At 40.1% G+C, this 17,500-nt stretch overlaps 1 protein-coding gene across 1 annotated transcript in view; it reads left to right on the top strand.

The window, feature by feature from the left end:
- Window positions 1–17,500, top strand: part of GSTCD (glutathione S-transferase C-terminal domain containing) — a 1,728,465-nt gene that overhangs the window by 75,622 nt on the left and 1,635,343 nt on the right. The window lies entirely within an intron of this gene.

Below are 17,500 nucleotides of genomic sequence, written 5' to 3'. Positions count from 1 at the left end.
GGTTTTGTATTTCTGATCTGTTTAGGTTAGTGTTTATGGGAGCTGCATGCAGTAGTGTTGAGATTAAGTGGGTTTGGACAATGGCAATCTTGGTATTCTTAGTGAAGTAGTGTTTGTTCCAGTATAATGTACCACGTTTGTATGTACTTTGTTTTACAGTCCGGGAAAAGTGAATATCGAAATTAAATTTCAACTCCTAAAATTTGGTGTGTGGTGATGGGGATATGATGGTGGTGTTTATTGAAGAGATTTTAAATATGCTAGGGGGTGCGTCAGATTTATTAGGATGGTAGAACATAAGTTTGCGTTTTTTTTTAGTGTTTTGGATCAGTTGAGCGTTTGTTAGCCAGGGGTCTACTGCAAGAAAGGCTTTCTGTGTTAGATTCTTAAGTTCTAGTAGAGAGGGTGCAGAACATATCACTGTCGAGTCATCTGCATATTGAATGAGAGAAGCCTGCTGGGGTTGACAGGTGGAGGTTATGTGTAAATATTGAGAATAAAAGTGGGTCTAAGATAGAGCCTTGGGGAACACACAGGGTTACAGGCAAAAGGGATGATAGGGTCTTTTGGCAAGAGACTACTTGCTGGCATCCAGTGAGGTAATAGTGGAACCAGGCAAGGGTAGAATTACAAAAATTTAGTTCAGACAGGACCTTTACCATTTCAAAGGCTTTTGACAGGTCAAGGAAGGTAGAAGACGATGCATAGTTATTGTTCCTCTGATAGTTGACAGTGTTAGTAACTGACATTATTGCGGCTGATGTGCTATGGAATGGTCAAAAGCTGTGCTGAGTGCTTGTTAGGAGTTTGTTAGTATGCAGATAGTCAGTAACTTGCATGTGAATTACTCTGCAGAATTTTAGATAGAGGTGATAATACTGTGATTGGACAATAGTTATTGAAATCTATTGAAGAGCCACCTTGATGTAAGGGTATATAATGTAAGAGTTTTTCCAAATGGGAGGGACTTGTTGTTCAGCTTGATTAGTATTGATATAGGGTAGGCTATGCTGTCTGCTTTTAGCTTTAGGCTACCTACCTTGACCATCCTAATAAATCTGCCTCACCCCCTAGCACATTTAAAATCTCTTCAATAAACACCACCATCATATCCCCATCACCACACACCAAATTTTAGGAGTTGAAATTTAATTTCGATATTCACTTTTCCCAGACTGTAAAACAAAGTACATAAAAAACGTGGTACATTATACTGGAACAAACACTTCTTCACTAAGAATACCAAGATTGCCATTGTCCAAACGCACTTAATCTCAACACTACTGCATGCAGCTCCCATACACACTAACCTAAACAGATCAGAAATACAAAACCTTGAATCCTGCTGTCTGCACCTAGAGTAGTGGGCTTTAATTTTTGATCTAATAAAGCAAGATGCTGTGCTGAACTCTTTTCCCTCTGGAGTCATGATTGTCTTCACAGACGGTGTAGTTGTCAATGGGTTATGAGTCTGTATGTGAATTTTAATTTTGCTTCAATTTCTGATGCACACTTTCTATACTTGCAGCACCATTTACAAGTGTCTTAATGTTTTGCTGCAAGATTTGAGGAAATTGGAAAATGTCATGGCTTTACTATATTTCAGTTTGTCATCTTGTAGCAAAAGTTTTTTCATTCCTTTATTGATAATGCATTATACGAGGTGATCATTAATTATCTTAGAGGACACCAAACGTGTAACTCTTTGCTTTATTTGTGAAGTCACTGTGATACACTGCAATTGTTTCACTTAATTTTTGGTATTAAATTTTATAACTTTCCATTATTATGTGTGTTCGCATACTAAAGTGTTGTATTTCACAGAACTGAGGATCCATTATTGACTCAGCTTGTCTTCTCCCCCACCAAACACACACAGATAGCAGTGGCATAAATGAAAGCACTCTGTTATTCACTGGCTTATTTCCTGGTGAAATTTATGAGTATGAAATCCTGTCACCACATCTGTCTGTCACATTCTTGTTCAGGGACACATTAATTCCCAGTGGTGTTGCTGTCAAATACCAGGTGCTTATTTCTGTGAAATCCCTTTGTTATGCTTTTGGCATATTAGAAAGTGTGCTAAGAATTCTAATTGTGTTTCAGCTGTTTCTCCTGCCAGCAGTGAATCTGTAATTTTAGCTCTTTCTTCTTCCGTTCTTTACCTCTACCACCTGATAAATGATGTAACATAGGCACCAGATGTAGTCCAACACATTCAGTAAGTGGCAGAACAAAAACATTGACTTTGAAAACATGCCTTCAGGGTTCCCCAACTTATTGACTAGAACAGATCTTGAGCTGCTGTTAGACTCACAAAAAGCATGTGAATTGCTTCAAAGAAAAACATACAGAAACAGGCTGAGTCCTAAATCGCATAAGAGCAAAATTCAGTGCTGTTTAGCAACATGCAGATACCTCATATCATTAGGCCAAGATGTTATATGTTGTTAATCTAATTTACTGGTCCACATTTTCCAGGACATCAGAATGGTTGCTGGAGAGCATGTATAATATTTGTATGTATACAGAACTGAAACAGACACACACATATTATGGATCTGTGGCAAATCATTGAGATACAGAAACATCGAACAAAAATATTTCAATATTTGCACTTCCAAAACACAAAAGTTAAAAAAAAAATCAGTACCCCTACCACTGCAGACCGTCCATATTTCTCTGAATAAGGTTAGTGTTATAGAAAACTGTCTTTTTTTTTTAAGGTAAGCTGTCAGGTTTGGGGCAGGATTAGCACAAATTAGTGGTCCCTGCCCCAACCCAATACCTTGCTTTGCAAAAAACACTTACTGAAACACTACTACTACTACTTAAGACATTTGCTGACACGCACTAAACACAACGATCATTCATTACACCGCATATCTCAGACATCTAACCTACAAAAGATTGCAAAAGGGAAACTATTTCCTTTGCAATCTCTACATGAAAATCCTCTGCAACACTAATCCAAAATTGTCCGAATAGCGGTAGTATTACAGAAAGGGTTCTTTTAAGGTAAGCTGCATGGTTACGGTTTAGGGTTATCATGCATTACTGAAGTGGGCAGGGGGACTTCACCACTTTGCTCCACTTTAATAATGTATGCTAGCCCTTTTCCCCTCACTCCATTTTAGTAATGCATGCTAACCATAACCCTGAGCATTCGATAATTTGAATGTTTGCTTAAAAGGTGTGTGTGTGTGTGTGTGTGTGTGTGTGTGTGTGTGTGTGTGTGTGTGTGTGTGTATCTATTTATATATATATATATATATATATATATATCTGTTTCTATTTACCAAAATCCTGCTTAGTCGAACTACGAAACGAGATGATGTTGCCGAAAATTTACTTTAACGAACACCCAGATCACTGTAATTTAAGGCTGTAAACAAACCACATGACCATCAACACTTTAAATAGAAACCGAAGCAAATCAAACCCACTCAAGTGGGGGGCTTTACCCCCCCAACTAAATATACCAACTCCAAGATCACACCATAGTGGAGAATAGGGCAAAGTTCACCATGGTGGCCAAGTGTTTAGTTTCCCAGAGTTCATAGGTTCATAAGTTCATAGGTTCATACTAGGCTATCTGCCCTGGGGCAATTATAAGCCTAGCCCGATTTTGTTTGGCTTACGCCACCCCTTGATTTGAGTATACTGTGCCCTTTTTATGGTTTAGTTTACTGTGCCTCTGTCTAATAGTGACACGGAAGTAATCCCCGGAACAAACCTACGATCCCCCATCCACTCATCAAGATTTTTCTTGAAGAGATTCAATGAGGTGCTCTGCCTAACATGAATTGGAATTCTATTCCAGAGCGAAGGGAGCCTCTGGGTTATGAATCTGTCCCTCCAGCAAGTCCTATTTATTTCTGTGCTGAGGTTCAAGTCCCTCGAGAGTGTGGCTCTAAGGGATTTAGATTTACTGAGGTGGAGCATGTCCATTAATTCTGGATTGGACATAGCTTTATATGTCAGGCATAGATCACCTCGAAGTAGGTGGTATGCAACTGAGTAGAGCTGGAGTTTTTTTAACCGAGCAGCATATGGCATCTGTTTGAGTCCCTTGATCCTCTTGGTGAGGTACTTTTGGGGTCTTTCTAATTGCTGCAGGTGTCGGGTAAGATACATCCCAAAAGGGGCACTGTATTCTATGATGGGCCTGATGAGGGATGAATAAAGGGGCACGATTACCTCTCTTGATCTAGATGTGAATCCTTTCATGATGAGGTGGGCCATGTAGAAGGTCTTTCTAACCACTTTGGCAATGTGGTTGTCAAAGGAGAGTTTGCTAACAACTTGGGTCCCCAGATCCCTAATTACTTTCTCTGTACTTAATGGTTTACCGCCTATGTGGTAGTTTGTGGGCACATTGTTTTTGCCAAAGGGTATGACTATACACTTTTTGGCATTTAGCTTTAGACCATGGCTCTGGCACCAGTTATCCGTCTCTGTGAGACCTATTTGAAGGATGTTTGTGTCAGCTGGAGAGTCGATTATGGTGCCCAGTTTGCAGTCATCTGCGAACTTGGTGAGCCATAGTCCTCCCACGTTGGCCTGTACCTCGGAAAAGCATATACCGAACAAGAGCGGTCCCAGGACAGAACCTTGTGGGACACCACTTGTGATTGGTTTCGAGTCTGACATGGCTCCAGCAACTCTCACTCTGTGGGTTCTGTCTTTGAGCCAGTTTGTGACCCATCTTGTGACATAGGGGTTTATATTTAAGCTGGATAGCTTATCTATGATACCCGCGTGGGGTATTGTGTCAAATGCCTTTGCTAGGTCTAGATAGGCTGTGTGGACTATCTTCCCTTCATCTATGGCTTTGGTGACTGTTTCAAAGAAGTCAACCAGGTTCAAAAGGCAGGATCTGCCATTGACGAAGCCGAATTGCAGGATCTAGTGTCTGTAGGTCCCCGATGTCTTTGTTTATGAGCTCCATGATGATCCTCTCCATAGCCTTGCAGACTAAGCTAGTCAGGCTTATGGGGCGATAGTTTCCAGGGTCCTTGGAGGCTCCACCTTTGTGGAGTGGGACCACTGTTGCTGTACGCCATTCTTTGGGCACATATCCTGTAGTGAGGCTGAGATTGTACAGCTGTTTTATTTGAGGGATTAGTTCTTCTTGGAGTTCATGTAGGATGCAACCCGGGATGCCATCTGGTCCCATGTAAGCAGTGTTTTTTGCTTTGGAGAGGGCAGCCTTCACCTGAGCATCAGAGATGTTTGGGAGGCAGCCCCCTGCCGGGATAGACACTTGCTCTTTTGGGGGGGAGGGGGTGGTGAAGTTTGCACTGAACCTGTCTGCCAGGATATTGGCGATGTCTGTGGGTTCAGTGTATTTTTTGTCGTTTAGAATCAACACAGAACAAGTCTGGGAGTTGCATCCCAGGTTCCTAACATAACTGAAAAAAGCCTTATGATTGTCTTTAGTGTCCTGTGCAATTTTTCTCTCAAAGCTGACCTTGGAGGATTTTATGAGGGATCGTAATTTTTTGCTAGTACTGATCAGAGATGCCTTCCCTATTAGGGATTTTGCTCTGTCATGTAGTATCTTCCTCCTTCTGTTGTACAGTTTATTTATGGCTGGGATCCACCAGACTGGACGCCTGCCTTTGGATGTTTGGGTTTTGGTTTTGTTTGGGATAGCTTGATCCATGCATTCCTGGAGATGTCCGTAGAATGCGTTTATATAGGATTCTGCAGTTTGGTCTGTAGTTTCCACTGGTCCTGGGGCCTTGAAAAATTTCACTTCGGTTTTGAGAAGTGAGAAGTTTGCTTTTGAGAAGTTTTTCACTGTGGTTTTCTGGGCTGGGGGTGGGTTCGGGATGTGGATATCCAGTGAAATTAATTTATGGTCTGATCTTAACAATGAAGGATATACTTCTGGTGTGAAGCATAGAGTCCCCATGTTGGTAATGATCAGGTCTAGTATGTTTTCCCCTCTTGTGGGAGTGGTGACTAGTTGTTCCATAGCATTTGAGTTTATAAATTCCAGGAACCTTTGGGCTAAGGTGCTGGGGCTTGAGTAATGCTCCCAGTCTATGTTTGGGTAGTTGAAGTCACCCAATATAATGGTGTTTGGAGAGATCTTCATGTTCTCCAATGTTTTCAGGAAAGCCGAGTGGGATTCCTGACTTTGAGAGGGTAGTCTGTAGGATGCTATAAACTGAAAAGCAGTTTTGCCCACTGTTAGTTGCACATGGATGGTCTCCGATACTTCATGCAATGCCACTAACCTGGAGGTGTGGATATCCTTGATAAATATGGAAACTCCCCCTCCTTTTGTGGTTCGGTGTGGGTTTTAAATAAAAGCATGATATGAGGTATAACCTGGTAGTGCTGGGGTGCTCTCTGGAGCCTTGAACCAGGTTTCTGTCGCTGCACAGATATCGATGTTCTCCATACTGAGGAGAGCTTGAAAGGTGCATCTTGAGGTTAAGACTTCTGGCTTAGCAGCATTACCCTTAGTTTCTTGTACCTTGTGATGTCTATGGAGGTGGGTTTGACTTTTGAGCCTTGCCTAAAAAAGGCACTATGTGGGTAGCCAGAGCCTTTGCCAGTATCCAAAAGCCCAGTGGTGACAGGTGCAAGCCGTCGCTAGCGGCAACGGGCTTGTCGAGCATGTCATCCCAGGCTGATAGACACTGGATCCCCTTTGAATGACACCAAAATTTTAGCCAATTGTTAAAATTGATCATTTTGTCTTTGTACTGTGGCATCATTCTAGGTGAGGGTAAGATGCTGCTCAAGGTCAGGGTCGGGCACTGGGCTACATGATCAGAGAGCTCCTCTATGTCTCTTTCATGTAGTCCAGGGAGGTACGTCTCAGGTCATTCACACCAGCATGTACAATGACTGAGTCATATTTGTATTTGCTTTGGAGTGACCTGAGTGTTTGTGTTATGTGGCGGATCCTAGCGCCCGACAGGCAGCTCACTGTGACCTTCTCCTTGTTCAGCCTGGTGAGTGGGACGTCAGTGTGTTTGACAATAGTCACCTATTACAAGAGTATCGGGTGCGTTATTCAGCCTTAAGGGCTGTGGCTGCTTGGCACACTGACTTTGTGGGCTATGTGTTGTGTGTGTTTTGTTTTGGGGTGGCGTTTGCTTGGATGTCTGCTTTGGAGGTCTGTGTTGCTTAGGTAGATTTTTATTTAGAGCCTCTGAGTATGTTTTAGGTATTTATGTGTTGGTTCGCTGATGTGGTGGGACTATGTGATACTGGAATTGTGTTGTGTGAGGTTACCTTCTCCTCCTGACTGGTTATACCAGTTTTGAGATGAGAGAGCTCAGCCTCCAGTTTGGCTATATGGTTGCATCTCTCACATATATTTGAACCTGTTTGGAGGAGGAGAGGGTTGTCCGTGTACATGAGACAGTTGTAACATTGCCTCAAAATTCCCAGATTCACCAGCTGGGCTGGAGAGGAAACCATTGACTGACCTTTGGACATGCTAGAGTAATATAGGGAACTGAATTAAGACGGTCCAATAGGGGACAAGGTAATCGTAGAGAGTATAAGAGTAAGTAGTTCTTATGGTTTAATAGTGCTAACTTGTAAGATTACTTATTTGGACCAGTGAAGGGCCTTAGAATGAGAATATGGTGTTTAATTTGAGAGATAGAGCAGTTCTAAGGGAAAAAGTGAAGAGCAGACTTTGTGGAGCCAGGAATAGTTTAAACCCAGTTAGGCGCTATGCACAAAACCGCGCAAAAGAGGGTTTTAAGAGAGGAAGCTCAATGAGTTTGGAATTGACCCAAAATGGCCAATAAAACTACAGTTTCAAGGCAGTAACCACTCCCACAGGGGCAGGCAGGCTGCTCAATGTTTATCACTGCCACTGATGAACAGAGAGACTTCCCTTCAGCCCAAGCAAAAGTGGCCTCCAAGAAACTTACAAACAGTTCAGAACAGCAAGCCTGTAACTGAACTTTTTTAAATCTCAGAAAAGTGGGAAAAAAGTAAGATTTTTTTTGTTTTTTGTAAAGATAGCAGAGGTTCACAAGTATCAACAAGTTATAACAGTGCAGTAAATGACCCCACACTTGAGTGCTAGGCCACAGACAGATAAAATGCAAGTTTTAAGAAAAAAACGATTTTAAAAATAAGTGCAAACAGGAAATTCAGTAAACAGCTCTAGGTTGTGTTCTAAATACAGTTACCAATGCAGAAATCAAGTTTAACAAGCCAGAAAATGCTCAAAGTAGGCGGCTATGCAGAAAAACTTAGCAAAATAATCTGAAGAAAATACTTAAAATCTCAGAAGTGGCTCCTTTCTTCTCTCAGCATTTTCTCCTCTTGGTGGGTGCTTCACCAACAGCCAACAAGTCTGAAAAGACGCCAAAACCACGAGGCAATCAGGTTTTAAGAGAGGAAGCTCAAGGGGTTTGGAATTGACCCAAAATGGCCAATAAAACTACAGTTTCAAGGCAGTAACCACTCCCTCAGGGGCAGGCAGGCTGCTCAGTGTTTATCACTGCCACTGATGAACAGAGAGACTTCCCTTTAGCCCAAGCAAAAATGGCCTCCAAGAAACTTACAAACAGTTCAGAACAGCAAGCCTGTAATTGAACTTTTTTAAATCTCAGAAAAGTGGAAAAAAAGTAAGATTTTTTTGTTTTTTGTTTTTTTTAAAGATATAGTTAAATTATGGTGATCTGGGTGTACATTAAAATAAAATTTCGGCAACGTCATCTCATCGTATTGCAGTTTGGTTACGTGGGAATTCAGTAAATAAAAGTAGACCAATACACACACACACACACACACACACACACACACACACACACACACACACACACACACACACACACACTCTCTCTCTCTCTCTCACTCACACACACACACACACACACACGTATACTGTATGTGTATGTATGTATATGTGTGTATATGTATATGTATTTATTTTTATATATATATATATATATATATATATATATATATATATATATATATATATATATATATATATATATATATATATATATATATTATATATATGTATAGTGGATATAAAAAGTGCACACACCCCTGTTAAAATGCCAGGTTTTTGTGATATAAAAAATGAGACCACAATAAATCATTTCAAAACTTTTCCCACCTTTAATGTGACCTATAACCTGTACAATTCAATTGAAAAACAAACAAATCTGTTAGGTGAAAAAATATAAAACATAAAAAACGTACAATACACTGGTTGCATAAGTCTGCACACCCTTAAACTAATACTTTGTTGTGTGCGCACACCCTGAAACTAATACTTTGTTGAAGCACCTTTTGATTTAATTACAGCATTTAGTTTTCTTGGGTACACACCTGCCATCAATTAAGGAAACTCTGATTAACTCCAAATAAAGTTCAGCTGTCCTAGCAGGATTTTCCTGACATTTACTCAGTTGTCTGATACAGCAAAAGCCATGGTTCACAGAGAGCATACAAAGCATCAAAGGGATGTCATTGCTGAAAGATATTAGTTGGGAGAAGGGTACAAAAAAATTTCCACAGCATTGGATATACCATGGAACACAGTCAAGACAGTCATCAAAAAGTGGAGAAAATATGGGACAACAGTGAAGTTGCAAAGACTGGACGTCCCTTCAAAATTGATGAAAAGACAAGATGAAAATTGGTCAGGGAGGCTGCTAAGGACCTACAGCAACACTGAAGGAGTTGCAGGAATTTCTGGCAAGTATTGGTTGTGTACTACATGTGAAAACAATCTCCTGTATTCTCCATATGTCTGGACTATGGCATAGGGTTGCAAGATGGAAGTCTTATCTTACACAGAATTACTTCCAGGCCCAGCTAAACTTTGCAAAACAATACATCAAGTCTTCCAAAAGCATGTGGAAAAATGTGTTATGGTCTGATGAGACCAAGGCTGAACTTTCTGGCCACAATTCCAAAAGGTACGTTTGGCGCAAAAACAACACTTCGCATCACCACGGTGAAGCATGGTCGTGGCAGTATCATGCTTTGGGGTTGCTTTTCTTTAGCTGGAACTGGGGCTTTAGTCAAATTGGAGGGATTATCAGCAGTTCCAAATGCCAGTCACTTTTGGCCCAAAACATTCAGGCGTCTGCTAGAAAGCCGAAGATGAAGAGGAATTTTACCTTTCAATACAACAATGACCCCAAGCATACATCCAAATCAACAAAAGAATGGCTTCACCAGAAGAAAATTAAAGTTTTGGAATGGCCCAGCCAGAGCCCAGACCTAAATCCAATAGAAAATCTGTGCTGTGACCTAAAGATGGCTGTGCACAAGAGATGCCCTCACAATCTGACAGATTTGGAGCACTTTTGCAAGGAAGAGTGGGCAAATATTGCCAAGTCAAGATGTGCCATGCTGATAGACCCCTATCCAAGAAGACTGAATGCTGTAATTAAATCAAAAGGTGCTTTAACAAAGTATTAGTTTAAGGGTGTGCATACTTATTCAACCAGCTTATTGTATGTTTTTTATTTTTTATATTTTTTACAGATTTGTTTGTTTTTCAATTGAATTGTACAGGTTATAGGTCACATTAAAGGTGAGAAAAATTTTGAAATGATTTATTGTGGTCTCATTTTTTTATATCACAAAAACTTGGCATTTTAACAGGGGTGTGTAAGCTTTTTATATCTACTGTAGGTCTATTAAAATATGACATTTTCCCTAGTTTTATATAGGTGGAACTATAGACTAATTTTGTATATTAATTTGTTCAGGTAATTATTTATCTAGACACACATCTACACATGCACACCCACACAAACCTACACACTATAATGGAATTAAAGCCACAGTCCAACACTGTAATGAATGTTTGGAGAGTGAAAGAGGTGCAGTTGTACCTTAGGTACCTACCAATGAGTGTGTGAGAGTTTCATTAGCTTTGTGTTTATCTGTAGTCATCATCTTATGAAAATTGGAGTTGTAATTGCTTTTATAATTTAAGAAGACCTTGATGCTTATAGCATTGTCTGTGTTTAATTGGTTTTAATTGTCTGACTATAAATTTTATATTTGTGGAGGTCTTCTTTGAAGCTAACCACCATAAGTAGCAGCCTGGCTCCATTTTTTTCTACCCTGCCCTACCAACATAAAAATCATCATTGTTCAAACTGTTTCATCAATTGCTTGAACACTGTTGTTGTTTTAGTGATATGCTTAATGCAAGATCACTAAAGCCAATAACTCTGCTGGTGAAGCACTATTCTCTTGCACCATAGCCAAATTATGGAACTCCCTCCCACCCACAATTGCCCACAATTACCTCCATACCATCATGCACCCATTTCAAAACTTTACTAAAAGCGCACCTAAAAACATGCTGGCTATGCCCTTGCAACTCCCACTCTAATATCACCACTAACTTTCTTTCCGCCCCCCACTAACTACCTTGATTATAGCAAGCTCAGATGCTCATAAGCCTAGTACTTATTATACATCAGGAACTTCGTATTGTAACATTTGTTAATGTCTGTTATGTACTTCGCAGATAAAGATTCTAGTTGTCTACTGATGTACTATCTTCTTCATCTGTAAATATGTTTGTAATTAATTGCTATGTTAAATTGTTAATCGCTATGTAATCCAATGTAACTACTGTCTGTTTATTTTAACTGTGGAGCTTTTCTCCCCGGGCCTCCGCTGAAAATGGACCTACTTCCAGTCGGATACTCCCGGTCAACAAATATAAATAAATAAATAAAGTAAGAACCATTTCTGAAGTAGTACTGTCAGTTTTATTACTAGTTTTCATCAGCCTACAGTCAAGCTGTTGTAACAAAGTTATTCCCCCGTCTTAATAAGGTCAGCTGTCCTGAAGTCCAGTTTTCATAAGACTTGGGGGGTTGTAAGGCAGCAGTTATTTTATGGGGATTCCTTCTCCATAGATTATTCCCAAATTTCACTTCAGAAATCCTGTTTTCCATCCTGCTTGTGAGTACCAGGTCTGGGATCGTAATGTCCCAAGTTGGTTGTAGACAAAGCTGCTTCAGTCCTGACTAGTGTAAGAATGTAAAATAATTATGAACCTGGCTAACTGTTCAGTGAAAGAACTCCAGTGCAATTGTGCTGTATGTAAGTCATAATCTGCCCTGTAGTCAGCTGTTTTCAGAATTCCATTTTTTGTCTTTTTTGTAGGTTGAGGTTGAGGTTATACAAGTAGCTCATACTCTGGGAGCTACCTTTTTCTATTTTCACTTTGATCCTGAATGCTTTTTTCCTCATTTTGTTGCTCTGCAGATCTTTTAACTCCCCCTTTTTTTTTTACAGTGCTTGCCATCCTTGAATTTCTGCTTGATCCCACTGATATCTTGTTTACCCAGTGTGACGATAGGAGGTCCTGCCAGCCATGCCAGGAGAAATAGGACAGTGGATGTATGACTTGTGCCAGCACAGCTAGCTAGAATTTTGTAAATAATCATATGTCCTTTGTATATCAAACTGATTTGTACAGATGCTTGTTCTGAAAATGTATCAACAGTGCATCCTGCCGGAATGAAAAATGTACATGTATTAATGTAACTGAATTAAATGTATATGTTTTAATAGATTATACTGGTTTAACCAGCTAGCTTACTTTAAGAAAAATAAGGGAAATGTAAATGAGCTTTTAAGCCTTTAAAATGGCACCCACATAGCTGAATAGGACCGGAGATGGTGGATCTGTTAGAAGCCTTTATTTATTAGCATAGTAGAAAGAGGGGAAGCCCTAGGCACTGCCATAAACATTTAGATGTGTATTGTAGCCGTCTATGCTAAATTCTTGTCTCAGCTTCAAAGGTAGATACTCTGAGAGCCTAGATACAGGTGACCACATGAGGTCATTCTGCACGCCATCTTGGATATTATATTTCACAGGGAGTAATCTCTGAGTATTGAGTATTCTGTTTTGGGGAATCTGACTAGAAAGACTGCTCACATATTTCACTGTGCCTTGCTCTATCAAGTAAATTATTAGGGAATAGTAATTCTCCTAGATGCAGTCAGGAATATAGTGAAGCTTAGTTTAGAGGCTGTTTTTCTTTATTTGTATGTTTCTGTCCATCAATGTTATTTTCAATATTTCCTGTGAATTGAACTCAGTGGTTTACTGTAAATATATATTTAATATTGTCTTCTTCTTTAAAAGCTGAAAGAAGAAGAAGAAGATTGTGGTTGGCCTTTGTTTAGAAAATATTAAGCTTTGAGAGTATTTGCACATATTTATTTGGTGATAACTCTGGCCACTCCTGAAAACATTGCTGTTTGGTCAACACTACTATAATATTAATTTCACTCAGCATAATTGTATTCTCTTTTAAGAGCCTTATAGTAACTGACTGGTGGCAGTGAATCTACCTTATAGTCTGGGCAAAGTAGGTACAGCGGGTAGTCTGTGTCAGCCAATCCCAGGTGTGTGTGTGTGTGTGTGTGTGTGTGTGTGTGTGTGTGTGTGTGTGTGTGTGTGTGTGTGTGTGTGTGTGTGTGTGTGTGTGTGTGTGTGTGTGTGTGTGTGAAAATTAAATCTCAAAGAGTGTGTGTGTCAGCTACTTGGGGCAGGGACACAGAGCACTGGTTTCACATTGCCAGTGGGGAGCCTTATTGGGTACCTGGAGAGAGGCAGATAGAGACACCCCAGACCCTGAGCTGAGTGTGGGCCCTGTGTGCTCTTAAGGGAAATTGTGCTTGATGCAGAGAGTTCTGCATCTGGAAATACTGACTACATCCATTTGTATTCCAAGTGCACTGATTGTGGTTCTTAGTATGCTGTGTCTCAGTAAATGTGACAATGTGCAGATCTTCTTAAATCTGACATTCATCTGTTGGAACTTCTTATTCAGTCTGGACGATCTTTTTTTTCCCTGGTACCCTTCAGCTTGACCATCAGCTGCTCATCTCTCTGTGTCTCTCTGTCTCTGTCTCTCTCTCTCTCTCTCTCTCACTGTGTTATGACTCTCATCCTCCTGACCAGGCTGCCTGTGGAAGGAAAGAGGACTGAGAAATATAGTTTCACAAGGTGTTACTCCTCATAGAGACCTTCCCTGTTGGTCAAGGAAAGAGGTTCAGAGTGGAGTCAGGGCAAGCAGCGTCTCATATGCTGACCAACTAGGGATTTTTCTCACACAAGTCCTATCCCCAACACATAAATGTTTTATGGTATGAGACTGGAAAAGCAGTGAGGTATGTTTTTGAGGGGATGCTCACCAGAGGCCCATAGGACAGCTGCACTTCCTTAGCTATTCTCTCACTCCCACCTGGTTGATCCCTTCATCTCCAGCCTGTACAAGGTATCATTGATGTCCATTTATTTCATCATGTTCTCTTCTCCCAAGATAGTCATGCCTATTCTCTTAGTCATCTCCGTTAGATGCTTGAGTCACTGTGCCTGATCTGTAGCCACGACATTATTTCTCTGTGCCACCAAAGCTGGGCTTATTCAGTATGAACATTTGTTGATAACATGTTCAGTGTATTCTTAACTGAACATTGTTTTAAGCTAGTGATATTTTCTTCTGCTCCTGTCTTTTGAATGATTCTCCTTATTTTGATTTTTAAAAATGTGCTTTGATATTACTCTGTAATGTTCTATGGTATGTATTTTACTAATACATTATTTTTGTCTTCAGTGCGGTGACAGCTAAGAACTACCTTTATTGTTAGACTTTCTATTCTTGGGTGTTTGTTCATTTACACCCTCATGTAGGTACACATGTTAGATGTTTTAGGTTCATGTTTAATATGTGAATGTTATTCCACACAACATTTTATATGGTTCTTTTTTCTTACTTTCTACCAAAGTGGACAGTGACGTCTGATTTCAAGTCCCCAGAAGTCCTTCATTTTTTCTTCAGGAACTTGCTCATGCCTCTTTTGCTATAACATTAGGCAGACTTCATACTCCAGTGTTTTGTTTATTAGATAACTTCAAACCTCACCAATCAGTAGATGGGTCTGCTGACAACAATTTCTTTTCTTTTCTTGTGTTGCCAAGCCTCTGGTGGTTGATGCAGTCATACAGATTGTTCATCTTTGGATCTTGTGTCATGTTGGCTTCCATTATGGAGACTCATCTGTATTGTAGTCACCAAGTGCTGGAATGGCATTTGCATTTTTTGAGAAGTACTGCTGGTGGGCTGTGCTAATAGTCCAGTTTCAAAGTTTTTCTTAAGCCCACTGTGGTCCATACTGTCCTTTTCATTGCCATCTTCTGGTGTATTAGAGAAGACATTGTTAGCTCTTGATTGAATAGAAAGCTCTTGCATACCTAGCTAAGTCATTAAGAGCCAGTACAGTCTGTTAAGCCATTGTGGAGAGCTGTCTACAGACTGGACACAGTTCGGAGTCTGAGTTTCCCTAAGGTCACTGAACCACAGCTGTTGTACTTCCTCTCTCTGAACCTTTTAGTACTTTCATATCAGTTTGTCAGATTACTGCAGCTAAGGTGTTGGAAGAAGGTGTGGTCACCACAAACACAAGAATTGTTATGATATGTGACAACTCTAGTGATATAGAGGGATAAAGCCCTGATGGATGACCCAGGTTCGATTAGTAGCTTGGGTGACCAGTGGAGTGGCAGAGAGGGATGGGCATGCCTATCTGGGGGACTTATCATTGTGCACCTGTGGGGAGGCATGGCCCATTAAGAGGTGAGTGTCCCTTGGATGGCTTTTGAAATGAGTGTAGGGGAGGAGGATGGACAAGGGGGTAGGTCATAATGCAAAAGGTCCTCTCCTCACACAGCATCAGTTGCTGGCAAGACTGCCCCCCCCCCAGGACACTCCTTGGTTCTTCTCTGACCTTCACTCAGATTCAGTGCAAGTTCAGGGGAAGTAGGGGAAGATAGACTAGACAATTGATGGGGGGATCTAGGGTAGATGACGAGAAAGTATGAAGTAAGGGGTGGTGCAAAAAATAAATAAATAATTGTTGGCATATGCACAATTTGGCTGTAATGGAAATTTATAGAAATTGGAGGGCTGAAGGGATGGTGGATAGACTTAAGCTCCTGGGGAAAGCAATCTTTGAAAATATTGTCTGCCCCATTTTAAACTTAGCCTAGTAATCTCCTATGATCCTACTGACCTGGAGGTCATTTTAAGCCAAGCCATTTCAACCCAATGTAATACCACAGAAGTACTTTATCATTACCCAAGATTGCATTTAGTGATGACTGCCCATATCCAGGAGGGTTGTGGACACTATCCCTGGTAAGAATTTATGGTGCCCCATCCAGTCATCCAGGTTCCTCTTGAACAGTGTCATAGAGGGGCTCTGTTTCAGATGAATTGGTAGCCTGTTCCAATGACCCTAAGAGAGAGAGAGAACAAAACATGGTCCTGTCTGTAGCATAGGCGGAGCAGTGTAGTAGCTTACACAATATCTTTAAGTGCACATTCAACTGTGTTGTGGCCAGCAGACTCCAAAAGCAGTCTTTTGCAAGAAAAGAGCGGTAAAAAAACTTTCCAATCCCTACTATAGATAAACTTCAGCGTCATAAGATTCCCTTCCCACACAGAGGGATAAAATATTCTCTAACAGTAGGTCTTCTGATCATTTCATGTTATTTTCAAGAATTAAAGCCATAAAATCCATTGTTTAAACCATATCACTCCATCTCTTAGTGCAGAAAATCTTGTCAAAGCCTATAGTAATGGTCAGACAACGATCGAAAAATAGGGGCAAAGCTTAAATATTGTTCATATAAACTTAGAAAGTTGCTAAAATAACAGGATTTGTTTTATCATGCATTTTCAGCAGGATATGAAGTCTGAAACGCAAATGTATGTCATTATTTAGTGACATCATTCCTTAGTGATTTACCAGTAAACCACAATTTTTATGGGAAACAGACCAAAAATATTTGACAGAAATTTAGACATTTTGCGAAAATCTAGACAGTTGAGAGATATGGTATGAACTTAATGTGTAAAGAAAAAGCAGTTTACATGCAAGACAGATTTTTTGAATGAAACTGTAAAGCACTTTTCTCAGGAAAAGGTTGATGAATATCATAGCATTTCATCTTTAAGTCAATACCAGATTGCATGTAAAAATGGCACTGTCAAATTGATTTAGGTATCCAAATGGCAACTATTATAGGAATTATGAAGTGAGATATTCCCCAAGAAAATGCAGAAAAATGTAAAACTAACTTTTCACATCTTTTTTTTTTTTTTTTTTATAATGATGTGTCTACCACAGTCTGTAGATGTTTATGATTTATGCAGTGCATCCTGTGAGCTGAGCAAGTTAGAACACTTAAACATCTAGGAACATACCTCTCAACTCTACAGATTTTTACAGATTTTCCAGATTTTTGCCTCATATTTTTGGTCGGTTTTTGATAAAATTGTGGTTTTCTGGCAAATTAGTGGCAAATCATTAAAGATTAAAGTTAGAAAATAATGATGGACATTTGAGTTTCAGCCTTCATATCCTTCAGAAAAATGCATGCTAATATGCAACCTGTTAGTCTATCAACTTTCTAAGCTTGAAAGAACAGTATTTACAAATT

The sequence above is a fragment of the Protopterus annectens genome, chromosome 2.part0 (genome assembly GCF_019279795.1).
Source record: "Protopterus annectens isolate FY-2018-M chromosome 2.part0, PAN1.0, whole genome shotgun sequence".
Taxonomy (NCBI): domain Eukaryota; kingdom Metazoa; phylum Chordata; order Ceratodontiformes; family Protopteridae; genus Protopterus; species Protopterus annectens.
Note: the sequence above shows the minus strand (reverse complement) of the source record. Positions and strands in the feature narration are given on the sequence as shown.